At 39.7% G+C, this 19,632-nt stretch overlaps 2 long non-coding RNA genes across 4 annotated transcripts in view; one reads left to right on the top strand and one right to left on the bottom strand.

The window, feature by feature from the left end:
• LOC148222235 (uncharacterized) overlaps window positions 1-19,632 on the bottom strand; it is a 320,157-nt gene that overhangs the window by 208,978 nt on the left and 91,547 nt on the right. The window lies entirely within an intron of this gene.
• The window catches only part of LOC148222236 (uncharacterized), a 48,243-nt gene that overhangs the window by 874 nt on the left and 27,737 nt on the right, over window positions 1-19,632 (top strand). The window lies entirely within an intron of this gene.

Below are 19,632 nucleotides of genomic sequence, written 5' to 3'. Positions count from 1 at the left end.
GTCAGAATTTGATCTTTTGGAGATTAGCCAGTTTAGCATTTTACTGAAATCGGAAGCAACTCACTGCATTCAAGCCTTTTCTCATCTCTGCAAAAATCTACTTCATTGCTCCTAGACTGAGAGGAGTGTAATCAAAACAAAAGGGAATGAGTTTTGATCTACTATAGAAAGGATGTGAATTCATTTATGAAAACTTAGGGGAACTGGGGATTTAGATCACCTAATTAAACACATTATGGGTCTACACTCACTCCATTGCAAACCTGCAATGTTTCAAGGCATCCATGCTGCTTCCCATACAGGACATGGCAGATGACAATACTGCATTATAGTGACTGCATAATTTATAACGCTTCTGGAAGATCAGCAGGAATGTATGTTTCCAGCACGATGGCAAACTCCACACTCTTTTGCCATAAGGTATCCTGCAAGAACATATTCCTGCATCTGGGATGTGGGACTAAGCAAACTGACGTCAAAGCTGTTCCCTCAGAGTTGTAGGATGAAGGATGATTCCGAGTCTCATGCTGTGGCGTTAGCTCTGAGTTCAGATTCCTTCATAATTAGACTGTGTAGGTAGCAAAACCAGGGCAGGCAACACCTGGCAGAGTCTATGCACCATTTCAAGGCAGGAACTTTAATTCTCAAGATTCGTATCAGTTTGACAACTTGTTTGGTTCTGTTACACACTCCTCATTCTCTCTGGTGTGTCCTTGAAAAGCAACACTTGAAAGATTTAATATTTGTTGACATTGTAGCTTTCTGACAAGGGAACATTGCTCTTTCTAACAAATTCTGTGTTCATGAGTAGTACACAAGCCTATGAAGAAAGCTGAGGGGCAAACTCCATAAAGTTTGGAGGCATGGCTTGCAGTGGAGCAGCCACCAGCATCCTTCAAGAAATGTAACAAATTCAACCACAGAATGAGGGAAAGTTCCAAGTTTAAGCTGGTCCCTAAGCTGTGAAATTAGTCTGCTCTTTGGCAGGAAAAAGCCTGATTTCCTGTTTTAGTTTAGATTTCAGTTTAGATCCCACTGCAGTGTCAGTACCAGGGTGCTCCCTGCATCCTGAGAGCCACGGCTCCCCTAAGCTCCGTGGCTGGTGCAGGGTTTCACACCGAGCTAGGGGAATACCAGCAGCTGTTTGGTAACTAAGTACAGATTCAGCAGGGCCTCAGGGCTCATCTCTTCAGCACTAACACACAATTAGATGGCTTGGACCTGGCTCCCATTCCGCTCACAATGATTCTGTAATGACCTTAGCAACAATAACTCTTTCCAATCAGCAACAGAAAGAGAGAGGGGAATTTTGGGAGCAGAACTGTAAATGAACAGAGCCACAAACAGCTGCTCCCTGTAAGGATGCTCCAAGGCCTCTCACTGCTGCCAGCCAGTTCTGCTCATTCCATGTCCTTGTATATATTCTCCCTAATATACAAAATCTTACAGTAGTCATGACCCAGCCAGTGGTAATTTAGGTGTCCAAGTGAATGTGTAGTCACAGCATGATCTCAGGGGTGAGCTCTGATATTCACATCACATAACTGGATGACTGGTAATTATCAATGCAGTGACTAAGACAAAAGACAATCTTTCCTTAGGGAAAAGCACATACAGAGATTCTGGAAGGCAGAGCCACATGTACACCTAACAATAGCACCTGTCTTTGCTCTAAGTACAGCTCCTTTTGATCATGGTTATTATCTCCACAGGTAGCTGCTCTTTTGCCTTCATGATTTTCCATAGTGTACCACTAAAACACATTCTCAAACAGGGAGGTTTTTGAGACTGTTGCTACAATAAAAGAAGGTATAAACAAAAAGCACAAATACATGCTGAGCAGAGAATGGATTAAGAGCAGGCCTGAGGAGAAGGACTTGGGGGTGTTGGTTGACCAGAAGCTCAACATGACCTGCAGCCTGGGCTGCACTCAGAGCACTGTGAGCTGCAGGTGAGGGGGAGATTCTGCTCCTCTGCTCTGGTGAGACCCCACCTGCAATGCTACACCCAGCTCTGGTGTCACCACATAAGAAGGACATGGACCTATTTAGACTGTAAGAAACAATCAAAATTAACTGATCACAATCCATAGGCTGAAAATCAGTTGTCCAGACAAGCAAGAAGATATTAAAAAATAAAAAATGCACTATAAGAAAATAAATATAATTTACTGAGATACTTGCAAACCAGAAAGTACTCTATTCAGAATAATTTATAACAAATATACTTCCTATCTCTACTTTTTAAGTATAATAACTTGTTTTAATTGATGTGAATAATTTTAGTTTTGCATTCATATAATTCATCTCTACAGTAACACTTCAGCTAAAAAGCAGCATTAAGCACGGAGTCCCATGAATGTAACCATAGTTGCAGTGGAGAGGAATACAATTAACCTTTACATAGTTCAGATGTGCAAAGGTTATGACACCTGCCACTTACGAAGTACTCCTGGCTGGTCTTGGGAAATTGGGTTTCCTGTAGGTACCAGGGTGATTATTGTGAACCTGCACATATACACACATACATCATGTCCAATATAATTTCTAGTTCTTAGAGCAGCACTCCATGAGATGATCATTAGCTGATGTAAGCAAGCATTACAGAGCTATTTGAAATACATTTCCTTACAGGGCTCCCCTCTCCTTCTTCCCTTGGCACTTTGAGGAGGATGCTCGTGTGCCCCAGTCCAGGGGTCTGTGTGGTTGATGAATGCTCCTCACCAAGACCTTGTGGGGAAGGCAGAGCCCTGGGGGTGCAAACACAGGGATTATCCCCCACGAGAGCCTCCCCCAGGCTCTGCAGGGAGCTGCTCTCCCAGCCCCAGGGCAGGGTGCAGGACCCTGCTGCCCTCTGAGTGCCTGAGGTCCTGCCACTGCTCCAGGGTGCCCATGGTACTGGAGTCTTGGCTGGTGCAAGATCACTCGGGACACTAATAATAGTCCAGCAGCTGAAACAAGAATGTTGTGCTTAGATGTATTTTTAGATGTATTTAGGGCTTTTCAGGTGAGGATAGATCTTAGTCAACCTTCAGTATACACAGACTGAGAATGTTCTTTTGAAATATCCCAACCAAATATTTGAAAGAAGATGGATCTTACTTTTTTTTTTAATTTTATTTTTTAAAATATTACATATAGAGAAAACAAGGTTCAGAGAAGACATCATCTGTCTAGAGGACCTGGGATACTGATGACAAGAAGAATCTGATCCATTAGGGGAAGGTCTTGAAGAAATAGTTTTTTGTTTCATCCCAATCACGGAAAAAAACATGTCTCACAAGCTAAATACGAAAATTAGCACTATAATGACAACTAAATGGCATCATATTCAGCATCATTGCAGATGGAAAAGCCAAAAGAAAGAAAAAAAAAATCTTTATCGGTGACAAATCATCTTTTTAAAAGTTTTTTAAAGGAGAGAAGGCTTATTACAGAGAACAGCTGAAAGCAAAATTCTTGCAAACTGCACAGAATCGTTTAAAGGCATGATATTAGATTCTCAGAGTAAATTTATATCTGCTGCTAAAAAGGACTACCAAACTAAGCTAACAGATTTTAATAGCTGAGTAAGGGGCATTATTAGAAGTAAAAGAAAATTAATCCGAAAAAGTAAAAACCTTATGTAAATGCATATGGAAACAAAACTTTCCAGGATCAGAGGATATTCACCTAAAAGCCCAAAAGCACCTAAGAGAATGACTCTGCAGCGTGTGGTTACTGCCCCCAGCCAAACCCTGTCCTCCTGCTGCTGCAAACACCGGGCTCCACATGCTGGGACACAAAAGTGCTTTGCTGGGCTCTCTCTTATCAAAGCAATAGGGAAAATGGGTACAGGTTACTAGGGACGTTACAGCTGGCCTGAAAGGAACATTTTTTATAATTAGGACAATTACCTACTGGAATAATTTCCCTGGGGAAGGGATAGATTCCCAACACTGGATACTTTTAAGACCTAGCTGAAGAGGGTGCTGGGTTATCTTGTCCAGACCATGGTTTTGTCAGGAAAGGTTGAAGCAGATGATCCCTGACATCCCCTTCTCACCTGGTATCTCTGATTCTCTTGGCTGCACTGCACATCTGCCCTGAGAGTGGGACCTTCCCACACCACTGCAGAATGAATGCAGGGGGGCAGAACACACTTGTTCTGTGCACCTGGAGAAGTGCAGCAGGTGCTGGTCACTTTCTCACTTTTAGAATGGTGATGGTAAATTGCTACAATCAGAACAGTTGGCAGCAGCAATTTTCATTTCTCATTAGCAGTCTAAGCAAAAGTCAAATATCAAATGGACACAGGAACCAAAAAACCCCAGTCAAGACAAGAAAAGAGCTCCATGGGTGTTATGCATCACACTGTGGAATGGCACATGCAGTGCAGTACTCAGCATAGCAATGCACCCAAGAGTTTGCTGCATAACAGCAACTGGCAAACACCCCTGGCTATTACATCTTGTTCTTAACACTTAATCCCTCAGAATCAGACTTAAAAGGAGAGGCTTTGTTCTGGTGTTGTGGGGCTTTGTGCTCTCAATCTGGTATTTTTGTGAAAATGAAATATTCCCTGTAAATAAAGGGAAATAAATATAATGACACTTATGATGGCTGGAGAATCTCAATGATAGGTTTGTCCAAGCTGTGACTCTGTGCTGGGGTTGAAGTGACAGAAAGAAATGGAGACCATACTACACTGATTCAGTAGGCAGCCATACCAGGAGGGTGGAAAGGGTTTGATTTATCATGGATTAATACATTCCCCTTCTAAAATTATGATAATTCTTCTCCTTTAAATCAAAAGTGAAAGAAGTAAAAAACACCAGAGCACATTTGAATAGAATTTAAGATGTGGATCAGAACAGAAGGTAACTGCTAAAGTTTATGACATTAACTCAATTGAAGTTCTGTGGCAGAAGGTATACAGTGGAAGATGTTCTGTGGAAGAAGCAGTCTGAAAAGTTAGAATATCTGAAATAGTATGACTGGTTTACCAGACCCCTTAGTTATTTTTATGCAAAAATGCAAATGATATATCAGGACCTTTTTCATTGGTAAAGCTTTAGGGAAAATTCCTACTTAAAATTCAGTGAGACAAAGTAGTTGATATCCAAGCTTATGTCCCTATTAGGATATTTTTGTTCTAATGTGTTTAATGTTTTTAAAAGTACATTATTTTTAATGTTTTAAACATCAACACTACACACTTAAAATCTAATCATTCTCTTATTCCATATAGGAAAATGTCAGTGCCAAAGCCTAGCTAAAAATGCAAGTCTATCATCCTATTTTGCCACCAAACTGGAACAATGATTCCAATTTAGCAGAGGTACAAAGGGATAACTCCATGTTTCTGTTTGCTTCTGTTTACTCCCAACCCCAGGATCATTGTACATAAGGAACTTTTCCATGTTCTTCTATTTGTGTGCCTGTCCTTCTCTCTCTTTTAGCTCACTTATGGAACTGAAAATTTAATGGCTTCTGTATTCTTTGCAGAAAATTATGAAAGATTATAAAAGAAGAGATACATATACAGCTGAATATACTTGGTTCATATGAACATATTTATAAACTGCTAAAAACAAGCCCCAGAGCAAGACAAAGTTATAAGTACTAAGACAAATACTTGTCTCTGAAAGAGCTCACTGGTATTAGTTTGACAACAGCATGTCAGCAAAGGTGTTAGATACAGCATCAAAATTATGAAATTCCATGTGCTTTGATGACTCTGTCACCTCACCTCACCTGAGCCATACAGAGAAGAAAAGAGGTAAACCACTTCTTTAGTTCAATTTTAAATAATATTTTTACTATCATTCACAGGAGTTGTGTTTAGTTTTTATGTCTCTATGCATTGTTCTAAAAGAACCTTTTACAGTAATGAAATATCTCTGCAGTAACTGACCTGCAGTAACACTGACACATGTTGTCAGTAGAAAGCAGAATTCCAAGCAAGATAATGGGATTTCTCTTAATTCAATTTGCCACAGATGTAGTTAGCATGCCAGCATTCTCCTTGCAGAGATGCTACTCTTTATGGTTTGGTTCCTAATTAACGTAGTCACTTGGAGTTACCCAGTGCTGCTGGCTCAGCTGCCATTTCACACAAATCTAATTTGGCCCTGCAGAGTGGTGTGAGTTCATGGATGTGAGGAGCTGTCTGACAGACAGCAGCCTAATGCACCTGGTGAAGTTCTGCAGCCCGCTTGGTGCTGGCACAGCAGAGCGAGGAAGAACAGCCATCACTGCAGCTAACAAAGAGATTTCTTTCACAAATGGTCCTCTCGTCATGGCAATTCAGTGATAATAATTTTTAAAAAAGAGATTGAAGGATATGAAGCCTATAAATAAAAGATTTTTAAACTGATTTTGAAAGTTTCTAAACTAGGCATCACAATGAGTGGTCTGGGTCAAGGCAAATGCAAATGCACAGTCTAACTGCTAAGATTCCATGTAGAAGTGGCATTTTGGTTTCCCTCAGCTTATGGAAACTTGATTTTACAATTCCAGAAATCAGTCTTTGAGAAGTATCTTCTAGCAGTTACAATAAAATATACAGAGCAGGGATATGAGCAACACCAATAAGGAGGCACTAATCTTTACCCTCCATGAAAACACAATCTGAAGTCAGACTCTATCCTGAAGAGGGAAATTATATTTATACTACATATGAATAGAAAAGAGCTATTTTTCAAAGAGCAATTAGCAGCATAAATATTTCTATTTGTGCATAGTGTCACCAGAAAGTCATGTGACTTACAAACATTTCAGGGGCAAAAAAAAATTAGCATAAATAAAACCACAATTTTAAAAAAAGTTAAACTGCCATTGAACAGAATTAAAACAAAAAGTAATTAATTTCAGGGACCTTTAATTCCACTACTGGAACTACCAGATACTATTGACAAATTGCACTAGTGTTGAAATTTCTCCTTTTTATTAGTTCCTGCATCCTTGCTTACAACTGTAACAGCACAAGGTTTGAGGGCCTCAGCAGAATTCAGCTCATAAAGTTCTATTCAAGCTCATACCAACATAATTTATAGTCACACCCTCTGCCATAAAGAACATAATGTTAATGATCTTAGAATCTGTTAGGCCTCTGGAACTACTGAGAATTACAACTCTTTCTGCATACACATTGGAAACTCCCCAAGATTAAAGTCTGAAAAATGAGTTTCTGTCATGTTTCACAATCCAATTAAATATATCAGTGTCTCAAGGGCCAACAGTTAGGTCTCAGAATAATAGTCCAGCACAGGCAGGCAGACACAGAAGTATCAATGTTAAGAGTCTGGTTCATACTGAAATCAGATCCTTAAGAGAGGTCACTTCATCCTTCTAAACAGGACACTAAAATGGAAAGAAATTGTGGAAAAAGGCATTTACACAGGTAAAATCCCCTCACAGACAACTTTTGCTTTGTGGTCTGTTGCAATAATACTGGAAACCAAGAGTGAGATTCACCCAGGTCCTTTTTATTGCCTGAGCACGGTCTGTGTTGGCTATCAGTGCTCATTCTAGGATTTTATCTAAAGACCCTTTATCTGTGAAGTGCCTGTCACCCATGCATAGAAAAAACTGTCTGAGCATCACAGGTGCCACTCCATTTTGCAGCTACCCAGGCCTTAGTGCAGTGGGTGCATCCCTTTCCCCAACAGGAGGAGCTGGAGAGGGAATGTCATAGAACAGTCATAAAATCCATTGATAAGTTGGAACATAATGCATAAAACCCAGCAGTTTGCCACAGCTAGCTGATCACTAATAATTTCTAGATACACTAGGTAGCAACAGACCATGGAAATGTTTCTAACAATACACAGAAAAAACCTGAAAATACAAATATGCAGTGACCTTAAATGCTGTCTAGGAATAGAAACACAGACCCAGTCAGTGAGTTAAGAGACATTACAGACCATGAGTGAAACAATAGGTACTGGTTAAGTAAAACAAATCCTATGGTTCCACAGCACTGTGGGCAATCTGATTTCATACCCCATATGTGTCCTTTGCTTCTGCACTGAAGAGCACTGACAGCAGAACTCCTGCAGGACATGACATTTATAGCTGAAATAGGAGTAGTGTTACAAGTCACTGGAAGTGCTGCCCATCTCCCACCCTTTAGGTGATTTAGAGGTGAGAAGCCTCTTTTGCTTCTAAGTCAATTCAGCTTTTACTGTTTTGTTTTTTGAACAGAGATAAAGGAAATTAGTAGAGCCTGGTGGTAGCTGATAAGACCCATTTGAACATGAATTCTCTTTTAAAAATAGTATGTTTTACACAAGGTCATAGAAAAGGCTGTAATTTATGGTATAAGACTTTCCTTCATACGAAAGAACAAAGCAATTCACATCACAACAAAGCTTCAGGCTTTGGGCGGGTCTGTAATTTTGTCATCATCATCATTATCCATTCTTAATTTCAGTACCACATTCCAGCATCACTTCTTCAACAGGAAATGGTAATAGTTTTATGAACCCAATAAAACTTGTTTGTTTATGGCTTATGGATCCAGATACAATGGTCTGCTTATTATCTCTGTTCAAGCATTTTAAGATCCAATCAATTTCTCCAGACCAAACTCCTGTAGTGTTGCACAGGGACCAAATCAAGTGAGCTTGTCACTCAGCCTTGTCATCCACACACAGCTTGGCAAGATCACTGCACATGTTCAGTCCAGCTCAGAGTAGCTTTTGTGACAAAAGTACAAGAAGAGATCAAACAATTTATGTGACAAGCAGGATAATACAGGAAGATGTGAGCAGCTGATGGCAGCACAACAGGGGAACTGAAAACACTGCAATCAATAGGTAGTGACTAAAGTTCAGAGTTTTAAAGTACAAATACAGATAGTACTTCATGATCTACCTCCTCTCCTGCGTTCCAGTCCCAAAGGATTTGCATTTGTCAAAGATCTTCTTGGCATTTTCTTCGTTACTCAGTATCAAACCTTTCCTACCCATAAAATCAATCCATATGCCAATCAAAGTTCTCCAGAGCTTGTGAACTTCCTGAAGAGCTCTGTGCATTGAAACTCTCCTTCAACTTATTTTACCATTTCTGTTCTCCCACTTGCTGGCTCTTGGTACCAAGATCTGACAACCAGAAAACTACACACTTGAGGGACTCCAGAAGCTGTGAAACATGCTGTAGTGATTGTCTGGAAAATCACCTAAAAGATACTTGAATGCATTCCTATCACTGAAGATTTCCCTATGTTTGTTCTGTAAAGTTTTCACTCTTGGAAATTCTGTTGAAGAAAAAGAATTCTACATGGCAGGCTAGTGTCTTAAAAATAAATTAAAAAAAATTATGCAAACATCTGTCATTCTGAAAGAACAGATAAACGTGGCAAACTCCAAATTTGAGCCAGTCAAACCAAACATCACCAAGATCTGAAATAGTTCAAAATTTAAAATACTGTTACAAAACATTCAATTATTTTGGCCACAATCAGTCACTGAAATCTCTTCAAAAATACTTGAAACCCTAATTCTCTTGCATTACTACCTGAAGTGATACCAGTAAAGTTTTCTCTTATGAAACTCACAGGTCAAGAAGTAGCACATAATAATCTGAATTTTTAGATGCTCATCCTGAAAAGATTACAAAATTCACCTATAGCTGTTCTTATATTTCTCATATGATTGAATCTGTCAAGGATTTGAACTTGCACAATCAAAGTACTCTGCTATCATAGGTCATTTTCTCCCCAAAGACAGACACTCATTTTTTCCTCTTCTGGAGAAGAGGCCTTTAACATTTACAGTCTTTAAAGACGAGCAGTGCACTTATGAAAAGCATTAAAGCCTCATAGAACATCACTTTATGGCTCCATGTACCGTCATCAACAAAAGAACACCTGTCAGAAAAAAAAATAACTCTATCTTTTCCCCTAAACCATGAGAGAGTAATTTTCAATGTAAATGAGACCTGAATATTTTATTCTTGCCTGGCAAGAATCTCACATGAAAAGCAAATGAAGCAAAAAAGACTGACATTATTACTCACCAAAAATAGAAATGTCTCAGATGCTCAAACATTTGCTTAGAATAAACCACAAAAAAAGCAAGATAATTAAAATATATATCTCTGCCTTCCTACTGAGCTAAGACAGGAATATTTCTTGACATGGAAACTGTGAATCATGCCCTTATGACTTAAATGCTTGAAGACCATCCAGAGCCTTTTCACCTGCGTTTGGAAAATGCCCAGAAACTGTGTATGCTACCAAACTACCACCAAGGCTTCCACTGGCAGCAGGAGCTGCTTGGAGGAGAGAACACCTAAACTGAGCTGCAACAAAACAAAGCACGAGTTTGTGTGCTCAGCTGGACGTCACAAGGCAGGCTCGGGAGGGAAGGCAGGCAGTGCTCTCAGCTCCCAGGCAGTGCCTGCATCTCAGTTCCACTGCTGGGAACCAGCACAAAAACACCAACCAGCGCTGATAATGACTGGGGGAAGGGTGTTCCTCAGCCTCTTGGTTGCAAGAAGAAGCTACAAAAACATGAAACTGAATAATGCAACAGAGAGGCAATGAAAGAGATCCACAAATGCATGATTTCTCTGAAGGGCAGTAATATTTAAGCCATTCTCATTTTTTTCCTGGGACCTGATTGCTGATTTCTGAACGTGGTGAGGTTGTCAGCTGGCACAGAAGTGTGTGTGGGTTACAGCCCTAAGGGTCTATTGCTGGCAGCACCCACCCAGCACACCAGTGTGCAGAGAAATAACAAGTGTGTTTCCCTGCATGGGAGTGCCACAGGAAAAGTGGGTTTCAAACCACAGGAAATCTGAAAGGAAGAGTGACACTGTCAGAGACAACTGGATATACAAGGGCTGTGCACACATACACATTTGCATGTGTGTATTTATACACATGCATACATATACCACATCCTAGCTATAGCAAAATAATATCATGCCTGCCAAGTTGAGCAACAAGAAATTAGGAAAATAAGTGAGGGTTTCCTTTCCAGCTGAAAACCAGGAATTATCTGTTTGCCTGAGCTTTAAACAGCACGTAAGGCCTAATATTTTTGGCAGCGTCATTTATAGAATCACAGTCACAAAGATAAAGACATCATTCCATAGAAATTGCAATTTTTTTTTAATTCAGGTTTTTATTTTAGAGTCAGAATCAGTGAAAAAACCCAATTATTTCCAGAGAGGTAGAACTGGAGAAAATACTGATTTTCAGAGGACAGTACATTTAGAAATATCTACAATAGCACAGTCCTGAAGCCATTCTTCTGGTGATGATTTTCTCTCTGAAGGAAAGACATACAAATAAATTTTATTGTATCCATACCCAGGAAACAAAGACAAAGTACGGGTTGCAGTCTTACCCAGACTCCTAACGTCTGAGGATTGTAAAAAGCTGAAGGAATAGATATCCTTCTATTTTTTAATTCACAGTGTGCTATTTCAAGGCAATTATAATCTACCTACGTGGTTTCTTTTTTCCAAACAGGGCAGAAACAGAGAAAATTTACAAAGCTTTAAAAATGTAAATGGCAGAGCCTTACAGGGAAACAATTCAGGACGTTCATACTGAAACTTCAAGTTTGATCCAGACACATTAAGAGGATTCTTGGAACAGTTCTACTGCTCAACTTTATTTAGATGTGCAGTGTGGTTTCCCTTTCTCTCTAGTTACTATCTCAGAAATTTTCTTCTGAACTGGCCATTAGGACTGTATTTCAGAGAAGCAAACTAAGCAATGCAATTGCTAAAGAACTTTTTCCTGATCCACTTCCATATCTCTGGTCCCAATCCCTCAGGAATGTCGGTGCATTCCCAGCTCCCAGAGCTCAGCAGAGCTTTCCCATGGCTGAAGGTACATTTGCAAATAAGTATTTGCAGGCTTGGCTCATTATTACTGAGAAACTGAGATGGTTCATTCACTATATTGAAAAAAGAAGTAATGGGCTGGAAAGCAGAGAGATTTAAATGAAATTGTTTCACTGCCCACTGGAGTGATTGGAAATACTCCACAGAGTCCAAGAGATATTTATTGGCATCATATGTCTAAGTGTCTCAAAAATTATACAGGTTTCAAAATAAAAATAAATAACTGACTTCTAAAGAAAGATTCAACAATTTGTGTTAGGGCACAAGAAAACTTTTCTACTTAAATTATAATCCATTAAATAATTGTTTTCTCTAACATGAAAACCCCCCTATTGTTTTGTTTATGAATATAATGAATACTGACGCAAATTAAAATGTCCAGATTACCAAACAAATTCTAACACTTCTTTGTAAGCTGACATTATATTTTCTCTGGCACCTCAGTCTGTAGCTATTGCTCCTTTGAAGATAAATACAAACACAAAAAATACAATGGAATCTATGAGGCTTCTAGAGTCTCCTTAGGCAGAGAAGTATAAACACGTCACCTCTATTTGTAAGAGCCCAGTTATAAAGAATTGTAGAAGGTTTCTTTCTCTCCAAAGCCTGAATTTCTCAGCAATTACAGGGAAAAAAACATTTAAACTCACACAAAGCAGTAACAATTTCAGGGCACGAGCATTATTTTAGCAAAATAACCATGTTTATCCATGAGAAAAAGAGAATTATGTTTTGATGTGCACATAAATTTATTGCTGCAGTGAGTCTAGGTTTGAGGTACATACTTTAATTCTCCTGTTCTAGAAGCCTATTCTAGGCATTAGGACTGACTTGCTTATCTTTAAAATTTCAGTTTAAACTTCATAGGTAATCAAGAGAGAAATTGTTCCATGGAGGGAATTACATGTCCTTGGCTCTCCTGCCCCAAAGACTGTTTTCCTAATAGGAAATGGGCAAAGCTAAGAAAACATACAGCTATGTTTCGAGCTTGATCATTTAAACATGAAAACTCATTTTGGAAACTGATACATAAAGTTGCATTTTAAAAATGAAACCACATTTAAAAAAGAAAATAATTATTAAGTTCATTTCTTCACTAATCAGACTGTGTACACCTTTTCTTCCTCACTGGAAAACTGCATTAAACATGGATTCCCCCATTCTGTTAGCATTCTACATTGCATAAAGAAGGTCAGCTCTTGGTTATAAAGCATGAGGGATAACTTTAATAAAGCTAACAGATAGCAAAATATATACAAATTAGGTTATCAGAGCATTTTCAGAACATAGACCTGACAAATAGGATTCCATAAAGAGTAAAGGTCATTTCAAGAGGAGCAGGCAGCTCAGAGGGCTCAGCCAGCTTTGGGCACAGGGGCTGTGGTGCTGTGCTGCAGCAAGGGATGCATTTGGCTCTCAGATTGCTGCTGATGGCTCCCTGTTCCTGCTTTATCCAGCCTGGCACTGGGGTCCCAGCAGCACTGGCTGCTAGTCACACCTTCCCACTCTATGGATTAAACTGATGGATGCTTCCGAGATCTGCCACCAAGTATTTCAGCTAAAAAGAGATGCTGAAGAGTCCTAAGATTTGGTATCTCTTGTGTATTTGGCCGTTAACTATGTTCACTGGACAAATGACTTCTAATTCTCTTAGAGCAAAACAAATATGTTAGCAAGAAAAGCAAGTCCAAAGGGTGGAGGGTGTGGATAGGACAAATTTTGGGCCTTTAGCAGAAACAAAAGAAAACAATACTAACAGGAGCATTGTACTTTCCTACTGATATACCATATTTTGAGACTTTCATGATAGAAATGTCTAACCTGAGAATTTGAAGGAATTATTTCATTTGTAATCATATTGTGCAAGGCATAAAACCTCAATGATGCCAGATGAGCTTCGGGGGAAGGAGTCAGTTGGATTTAATGCTGCATCTTGCAACTTTGTGACAAATAAACTGTGGCAAAGGTGCCAGGATTTATCAGAAAGTTTCCATCTTGAAACCTCTGTTTTGCAATGAGAAGTGTGGACTTTTCCTGCAGAAGCATATTCTGGGGCTGTGGATCAGGAGAGGAGCAGTGGGAAGGCAGATTCCCTGCCCTCAGGGTGACTGACAGAGCCCTGTGAGAGCAGGATGGATGGAAGCAGCTGATGGGGAAGCAGTGGGGGAAGCCAGCAATGAGAGCAGTCAGTGGGAGCAGACAGCAACAAACTCATCTGGGGCAGCCTGATGGGAACAGTGAGGAGAGGCAGCAAGGGACAGTGGCTAATGACAAATAGCAGGATTAGGAAGTCTGGAGAAGCCTCTTGCTGTGCCTTTTACTTGGGTTTTGCTGTATAGTCTTTCAGTATTGCACAGTCTATTAAAGTCAGATGTCTGGTCACCAAGAGGAAGGCTGCTTGGTCACCTGCAACTGACTGCTGTCCCTTTGGAAAGGACAGGGAGAGGAAGGATGTACCCCAACTTCCCAGAGAGAACACCAGCGTGGAGAACTGCCTTGAGATCTTCTAGGGCACACAGCAGGTCAGGTGATGAAGGGACAAGGAATACAGTAAATGTGGTAAGAATGTACCTGCAAAAGCAGAAATGGCCAAAACTGAGAGGACCTAAATAAAGATGCCTTTGCTAGAGACCCATAAGGGTCCTCAGAGAGTTTGCTGCAGTGCAGGCAGACAAAAAAGGCTTTCAGTTTAGGAAATAAAGTGGGACATCACCCCAAATGTCAGAGGAGAGGACTCTCTCTGAGAGAAGGTAAGAGAAAAGCTTTTTCCCTGTGCCTCAGCCAAGCTGAGTGAGTGTGCCATCACTGCAGAAGAAAAGAGAGCAACCAGCTGACAGCTGCCTTATGTGGCTGTTTGGGCTTTGGTGTTTGTCTTGTGGCAACTCTTCACGGCATGTTCTCATGGCTCCAGCACTCCAAAAGAAGTTCCTTGTGCTTAAGTGCCTTTGATTAACTCTCACAAGTGAGAAACCATTATTGAGACCATTAAATTCAACTTCCCAGGTTTCTGGATGGTGCCTGTGCCTTTGTGGGTTATTATTTAGTAAGGACTCCAGAGGTTCCCATGACAGCCAGTCAACACCTGGCAGAAGAGTTTCATGGTATTTACTGGCCCTTGCAAAGCTCTTAGGAAGCTACAGGTGGGAAGCAAAATAGGAGTCAAAAAGTAGGCATTTCCCTGGATCAAAATAACACTCTAATAATAGCAGATTCACTCAAGCCTTTCTCATGAATTGAAGTACAGGTTCAAAACTGAAATTCCTTAGGCCAATATAAAATTATTCTTCTTTCCTTAAGCTAGGAGATGTGGTTTTTATCCTTTAAAGAGGCCATAGCTGTACATATTGATAAAGTGTTCCTTTTTCAGCCCAAGGAAGATTTTAAACTTTCAAGGGATTACAGGATTTTATTTTGTTAGTGGATAAACCTAATCTTCCTCTACCCATGTTCTGGAATCCCTAATAATGAAAAAAGAAACCAAGGATTAAAAGCTAGTGGTATTACAGCTGTCAACACATCAGCCTTAATTTTTCAAAAGCTTTCACGTAGGTACATTGATGTGTCTGGAGTCTTTTGCTGAAAGCACTTGATCAGTTTCACAGTGATAAGATAACCAAAAGTTACTTTATTTTTATAAGCATAGCATATCCTTACACATACAGTGGGTTAACTTTAAATTCTTCCTTCGCCCCTGAGTCATATTTATTTGGAAATATATGGTCACCTAGGATGGAAAGGCATTCAAAGGCATCCTGGTAAAACTTCTATTACAATACTGACCATTATTAGGTGTGTCATAGCCTTCTGTCAGCTTGTGAAGAGGGGAATATGAAAAACTGCAAGCACACGATTACTTTTTTCCTCATAATGAAGTGATAAAATAGATCCCCAAATTAGCAAATCACAGTGTTTAGTTTCTAGTGTTTCAGAACTCTTCCTTCTGCAGGGGATAGAACAGCTGTGAGCTACTGGGGCTCTCCCAAACCAACTTTAACATTTACACTGCATGTTATGATATGACTGTGGCCAAAAAAACCCCAACAGGGTGAAAGTTGATGTCTGAAGTATTATTGTTTTCAGCCTCCTGAGAATTGTGACCATGACAGAAGAAAATCTTCAGAGAGAGAGAGGCCAGGATACATTTTTTACTGCTTTCATTCATTTTAAAATGTCTTTTTATTTCAAGATTCAAGTTCATATCAAGGGAAGAACTTAAAGAGATGAGACATGTAGAAATGTTGGGATCCCACAGGTCTTAGATTTTCCAGGGAGCTATAACTCTGCTAGATAAGCTACATACACTAGTCCAGATTTCTGACACCTGGAGAAACTGAACATAAATCTGTGAGACCTGAACTGCATCCCAGAGCTCTGAGGGAATTGGCTGATGTAGTTGCCAAGCCACTCTCCATATCCGAAAAATCACAGCTGTCAGGTGAAGTCCCTGATGATGGAAAAAGGGAAACATTGCACCTATTTTTAAAAAAGGTAGAAAGAATGACTCTGGGAACCTCTGACCTGTGATCCTGACCTCTGTGCCCAGGAACATCATGGATGAGATCCTCTTGGAGCTATGCTGAGGCACAAGGAGGAGGTGATTTGGGACTGCCAGCACAGCTTCACCAAAGGCAAGTCCTGCCTGACCAACCCAGTGTCCTTCTATGATGGAGTGACTGCATCAGGGGACAAGACAAGATATAGAAGTGTTTTCTGTGTTTTCTCTCTGGATGTGACATGGATTTGATTTGACCCCTTCCCTAGAAACATTCAAAGTCAGCTTGGATGGGGATCTGAGTAACCTGGTCTAGTTGAAGACAGCCCTGCCTATAGCAGAGGCATTGGACAAGTTGACCTTTAAAGGTCTCTTCCAACCCAAGCTATTCCATGATTCTACAATATCTACCTAAAATGAGTGCAATGGCCCAGATATAAATTGTGGGCAGCTCATGCTGTACCCAGAGTGGCAGAAATTTTCATCTATACAAATTATTCCTATAGGATATGTCTGAGCATTAAAACATAACTTCTTTAATAGCCATTAAGGTCAGGGCTGGTTTAGTAAAGCCTGTTCTAAAATTCCAGCAAATAAGCTTGCTTGTCTCAGCTGGTAACAAATGCAGCTGCACATGGAACCGTTCGATGTGTGACAGAAAAGAGACAGGAATAAAAAAAAAAGCAGTAAGGAGTGGACAGGGAAACACACCTATATGGGTTCCATTGACTCCAAAATATTTGCAGAATACATTAGTAGCTAATTCAGCTCCCGATAGGAAAAAGCTTCAAAATTATGTAGCACCACTGACCCCACTGGAGCACAATACCAAGGCACATGGGGGAAGCTGAGAAAATGCCAAACCACTTCTCAGTAACCCTATGTAATGAATAACCATCAACCTCCAGTGCAGAGCAGGTAAAATTCCCCCTTTTCTTTCACCAACCTCCAGGAAAAAATACTCCTAGGCAGCTGCTTAAATTGAGTATTGAAGTTTCCTCTCACATAGTCAGGTTATTCTTGGATAAATCAGAGGAAAGTGTTCAAATAGAGCTATGTTGGGAGGGAAAAAAAGAAAAGAGACTTTAGAAAAATCTTCACATCTCTCTTTTACATTGATCCAAGAAGCTAACAGGCAATTAACTGCTGCAGTGGTACACTGCCACCTAGAAGAAGCACTTCAAGAGATCACAGACATCCCATCTGATTATTAAAGAGCAAAGATGCCATCACACTGGCCAGATCTTTGCAGTCTGACCTTTGAATATTAAGTTGTCGCTGATACACACACCTACCAGACAAATGCTTAGCCCAGTGAGAGACTTTATAATTGAAAAAAAGATACAGACTGATGCCAAAAAACGTAGAATGCCTTTCTTATTAAAAAGTTAACCTACATTGATTTACTGCATGTGCATATCTTGCTATTGTGATAATAAATTGACAAAAGAGCCTTTGAGGATGGCCAAAAAAAATAAACTTCCTATGGAGGTTTCTGACTGTTAAAGCCCTTTTAGAAATAAAAAAAGTGGAATTAAAAAACCAAGACAGATCAAAGAACTCAACAGTAAAATATCATCTTATAGACAGAATTACTGCACGTTTGCTGTTCACAGAGGCTAGCCAGCTTGGCTTTGTTATTGGGTTCCCCCCCTGCCCCCAATATCACTGTTCTGAACTGCACCCAAATGAAGCATCCTGTGAAATGACCTGTCTGTCTCTGCCAGGGGGACTTCAGCATTTGACATTTGTCAAGTGACGATATGGAGCACAATAATGTTTTTTCCCCATATAAGCAGCAAGAAAACAAAAGGAAAAAAAAGCCCAAAAGCTAACTACACAATGTCCCCCAAAACACCCTGATCATCTGATGCATCTAAACATGAAAGGTTTAAATCAGAGATTACACAGATGAGAAGTTTTGATTTTCACTGTTTAAGATCATATTTAACCAAAATAGGGACTTCCTGGGAACACACAAATCCTTAACCTCAATTCAAATACAGGCACGATGATTCTGTGTTTCTCCTGCACATAAACAGCAAATCACTGAAAGGTCTAAACTGTCCACACTGCAATCTGAAGTAGTTTCTTACAGTATATAGTGGCCATACCCTAGGAGTTCCATGTCACTCTGCCTCCCTATATAAGTCAACAACTTAATATTTACATTGACTTTAATCTATTTTGTCCATTTTATTAATGAATTAATTTTCCCTGTGAAAAAATGGAAAGCTTTTGTCTTATATTTGCAGTTGGTCATTTAATTAAATATTAAATGAACTTTAACAAAGACCCTCAAATCATTCAAAACAATGGAGAAAAATTTTTAACGTATTTTTTATCAAGCCAAAGAAAGTGGAATATTTTCATTTCTTATTCACCATCACTTGCTACTGCTGAAGCATTCAGTCTCTGTTTATCCCTATGAAATCTCTGCAAGACCACAATATACTCTGTGCACAGACTTGATAATGCAAAAAAATCTCCCTATGAATATTTACACCAGCACAGCAAACACATTAGTGTCACTCACACATTGAAGGAACTCCATTATGGAGTGCTGTCTAATCTGTGAATTAAGCCACAAACTGATCTTTCATCATATAATAATAAATTCAAAGGAACTCTGGGATGAAATGTTTTCTCAAAACCAATGATGATTATGCTGAACAGCACAATGAACCCTTGGCTAGTAATTCCAGTGCTGGAATAAGGGACCCTTGCATGCTTTCTGAACAATGCAGATTGTCTTAGAGAAAAGCACGAGCTGCTCTGACCAAAACACTTCTTTTCACCACACCACTGCATAAAACCATAGCAGCAGAGAGCTTCAGGGGGCCTGGGGAGCACTGATGGCTGTGCTGCCCAAGGCAGGATCGATTAGACTGCCATCATTTCTGAAACACTTTCCCATCCTTTCCTAGAGAACTCCAATAGCTGAAACTTCAAAACTCCCCAAGGAGTGCATTACCTGTGCTTTAGGAAGCATTCCCTAAAGAATCTTGCTCTAAGTCTATTGCTTATTATTCCTACATAAACCTTTTCATTTTGCACTAATCCTCATGTACATAAATATCATATCTTCCTTGGATGACTTTGCAGATTTTTAAATTTTTTTTTGTCTCTAAGATGGACAACAGCAGAAGGCTTGTAGTGTCTAGCATAGCTATAGCCTCTTCTTTCATGGCTTGTGAAATGTTTGGTTTAGAAATACTCTTTTCATTTCAGAATTGTGCTCCATCTTTTTACAAAAGTACAAGACCTCTGATTCTTGAAAATTTATGAAACATCATA

Source organism: Sturnus vulgaris, chromosome 13, assembly GCF_052056855.1.
Source record: "Sturnus vulgaris isolate bStuVul1 chromosome 13, bStuVul1.hap1, whole genome shotgun sequence".
Taxonomy (NCBI): domain Eukaryota; kingdom Metazoa; phylum Chordata; class Aves; order Passeriformes; family Sturnidae; genus Sturnus; species Sturnus vulgaris.
This window is presented reverse-complemented; position numbering and strand designations above follow the sequence as displayed.